The sequence below is a fragment of the Sarcophilus harrisii genome, chromosome 4 (genome assembly GCF_902635505.1).
Source record: "Sarcophilus harrisii chromosome 4, mSarHar1.11, whole genome shotgun sequence".
Taxonomy (NCBI): Eukaryota; Metazoa; Chordata; class Mammalia; order Dasyuromorphia; family Dasyuridae; genus Sarcophilus; species Sarcophilus harrisii.
The window spans coordinates 183,273,450-183,277,254 of record NC_045429.1 but is presented as its reverse complement, the minus strand read 5'-3'; the positions used below and the strand labels follow the sequence as shown (position 1 = coordinate 183,277,254).

Genomic DNA, 3,805 nt, shown 5'->3' with positions numbered 1-3,805 from the left:
GGTATTTGTTGTCTCAAACTGGTATATATATATATCAGTAGAAGAAATTCTATTTATCAGTGTCTATTATTTCATTGTAAATTATTCTTTTGTTCTCTGCTGCACATCTTTTTTACGTTATCATTTTTCCCCACTTTCATCTCCTTCCTCTAGCAGGCTACAGTTAAAAAAGGATAGATTTAGATTTGGATTTAGAGATATACATACACACACATTTTTCCTATCCCTGCTGACTCTTTGCTTTAATTCTGCTCCTAATTTGCCTTGCTATTACTCAACAACTATATCTCACATTCTAGAATTGTTGTGAAGATTTTAAAAATTGGTGGTTAAGGTATTTTGCAATCTTTAAATCACCATAGAAATGTTGGATATATATCTTTTTTTTTTTACTTATTATTCAATTTGCTCCTATAGTCTTTACATGTGACAGATTGTTTTGAGAATTTAAATTTCCTCATCTATGAAATGAAAGGACCAGATTGGAGTCTCTTCTAACTGAAACAGTCTATGATTTTATAAAATATTTTTAAAAAAATCAACACCACAAGAGAAATAAAATTTGGCCCCAATTTATTAGCAAAATTAATATTTATACAAAAAAAATGGACATCAAAATCCCTGGGACTTAGAGGTCTTATTTGTGGGATGACATCTCTTCCAAGTTTAAATCCAGGTTCTTTGGATCATTGATAATATTTTCTTGGTATAGTTAAACCAGTATCATGGAGAATTGCTTCAAAACCTCAATCTCAGTTAGAAGCTGGAATTTGATTATCACCTTCTCTTCTTGGTCTGCTATACAATATCAATATACTTGTGCAATAAACTGCAGTAGGTAGCATTGATCTTATACACTACTGACGTCTCTCACTCTGCAGGATTTGGAATTTCTCACACTGTCTTGCTGAATATTTTCAAAGAAGCACTTGACATTCCTTTCTGCCAATTTAGTAGCATACCTCTCCGATTTAATCTTTACTACCTCTTTTTCCATTTTTTCTCATAGATTTTCAGGAACTTGAACTGAAAAAAACTGGAGATGTATAAAAAGTATAGGATTTTGCAGCCATGAACAAAGCCTGGATGAAAGCTATCACTATCCAACCTGCCACCTTTGGGAAAGAACAAGACACAACTGGGTTACAATTTAGAAACAATGAAGATAATGAAAATGAAAATAACAAAGAAAGAAAAGAAATGTCCTCTCCCCCCCAAAAAAAGATATTAGTCTTTCACTATTCATGAGGCTGGAGAAACTATAACCCAAAAACTGCAACAGGAGAAATCCACATTAGGGATTATAATGTTATCACTCATGGATAATAACTGCAGTTCTACGTTTCTCAGTACAATCCAGGCAAAGAGAATAGAACATAAGGCTTGTTGATTTTTATCTTTCATTTGATTTAATATTTTTTATGCATATTGGAATGAAGATTCTAAGGATGGGATTCTAAGGATAAATTCTAAGTAGTCACATTAATTCTTTCTTGTAGGGGAACTTGAGTTTCATTCATTCAATCAGCAAATTCCCAAATTAATTTATTTAGATTTTTTTGGACTAAATGAAAGAGGAGATTCTTTGCTTCAATTGCTACCTATCCTTAATCACTGAATGTGTGTGGCCTTAGTTAAACTGAGACCTATTGAAAACCTTAACTTAAAAAGGCCAAGGTCTCCCATTGCATCAAGGGCCATCTCCAGTCATCATGATCTATATTTTACCACTGGATCCAAATGGCTCTGGAGGGGAAGGTGAAGCAGACGACCTTGCACAGCCTTTCTAACTTAAAATCCAGTTCACTTGCATGTCATAGCATCACCTCCTTGATATCATAGTCCTCTTTAAAAATGAGGGACAAACAACAACCTTTGAGGTAATATCTGCTTTATTCTTGGTTTTCTATCATCATTGTCTAGCACAAATCTTAGAACATAGCAGATGCTTAACAAATGTTTGTAGATTATTTACTAAACACCCACTGTGCTAAACTTATTGGGAAATACAAAATTTAGCAGTCACAGTTTCTGTTCAGGGTAAGACACAAACACAATTATGTAAAGCAAGTTTCCATTGAAGACTCAGGGTGAGATTTCCATTGACTTAGTCTTTTTAATTCACAAGATTACATTAGAGGGGTGCAAAATAAAATCTGAGTTATGAAGATCCATTCTATCCCTGACTAGGCTTCCTTAAGAAGAGAGCTTTAAAATTCAATTTGAAAGAATAAGTACCAAGTCAACAGACTAAAAAAGGAGAGGAAAGAAGTTGTAAGAACAGGTAGTTTAGAAAGTTTCATCTATCAGTCCACCAGAAAGCATTTTTTAAAGCTCCTATCGTCCCTGACTTCTATAAATTTAATTCCTCCAGAAGTTGAGGTGAAGGAACAATGTCTACACATTCCGCTGAATACAGTCTACCTAGAAAGAAGTTACAAAATAACGTGGGCAGAAAGAAGGCATTAATTAGTCTCCGAAAATCACTAGTTTCTAGTTTCCTACAGGCCTTCTCTGGGCTTCTCTGTCCAATGGTGTTCTCTCTCCATCTATTTCCCTTTTATCTGCCCCACCCTGACCCCTACTGATAGGAATCGCTTTATTTTCTCCCCGAGTCTTTACCTGGGATTGAGCCCTGAACTTCTTCAAGAGCTCTTTGATATCCTCAGGGTTTGCTTTCTGGCAAGTTGTCTTCAGCACTTTCTCATAACAGTGGGACTTCAGTTCTTGGCACAAGCGCTTTGGGGTCTACACTCTCCCACTGGCAGTGTACTCATAGTTGCTACCCCGAGCAGCGCCACTGCAATTCAAGTGACTGACTATCACAGTGCGGCATCACATTGCCATTCAATCACATCATTCTGGCTTAGTCTGGTAGGATATGTTCCCCAAAGCGTCCCCCTGGTCCTGGGCACAACAGCCAGTCATCACCCACCCTGCCTGAAAGCTCAGGAAGTAGCCCGGAGGGAAGAGGATCAAGGCTGGAACTAGGAAGAAGACAAGTGGATGGGACAGGTTCCAGGTAGCACTGCAGGGGCATTGGAACACCACATTGGAGAAGAGGCTCTCCCCACCAGCTGTTAAGAAGCTCAAAAACCCCATTCCCAACACCCTGTGGTGTTTGATGCACAGGTCCAGCAACGATGAAATTTTTTCCATGACTTTTCTCTTTTGTCTTTCTCCTCACACCTGGACCAATGAAGCAGATGTGGGTTACCTCTGCCTGGTTTCCTCAGCCGGATCCGGACTTTATCACTAGGGAAAGGAAATGAGGGAAGGCATGTGTTTAGGGGAAATGGTACTGAAATTCTACTGTTTATTAAAGGAAGTATCTTATAATAGATGCCTTCACAGTTTCACTTTCTTTCTTGGATAGGTTTCTGAATTCTGATTTCCTCCAAACTTGCCGAAAACAACAGCTGTGGCCTCCCTCCCTCCCCTTCCTTTTCTGTTTTGAAAGCAGTCAAGATAAAACTTTGCTTGAAATTCAAAATCTCTATAACAGAAAATCGTCCTTTTGCTATAATGACTTAAAATAATGCTACCTGAACTTTAGGCCACTTTTCCAAATTAAAAATATCCTACTATATACATGTGCCTAGTTCGAAGGCAAATTAGATAATTCCTATATTGGCTACCATGTAACTTCACCACACCAACCTATAAAATCAAATCACTTCATTTGCCTAAACCTCTTTCCTTAAAATTAGAAAATTGGACTCAGTTATAGGACTTAAAGCTGGAAAGCTCCTTATTGATCATCACAAATCTTCAGATCCTGGAGTAAATGGACCCCAGGACTTAT

At 37.4% G+C, this 3,805-nt stretch overlaps 1 pseudogene; it reads right to left on the bottom strand.

The window, feature by feature from the left end:
- Positions 1–3,182, bottom strand: LOC105750476 (annotated as a pseudogene).
- Positions 3,183–3,805: the final 623 nt, after the last annotated feature.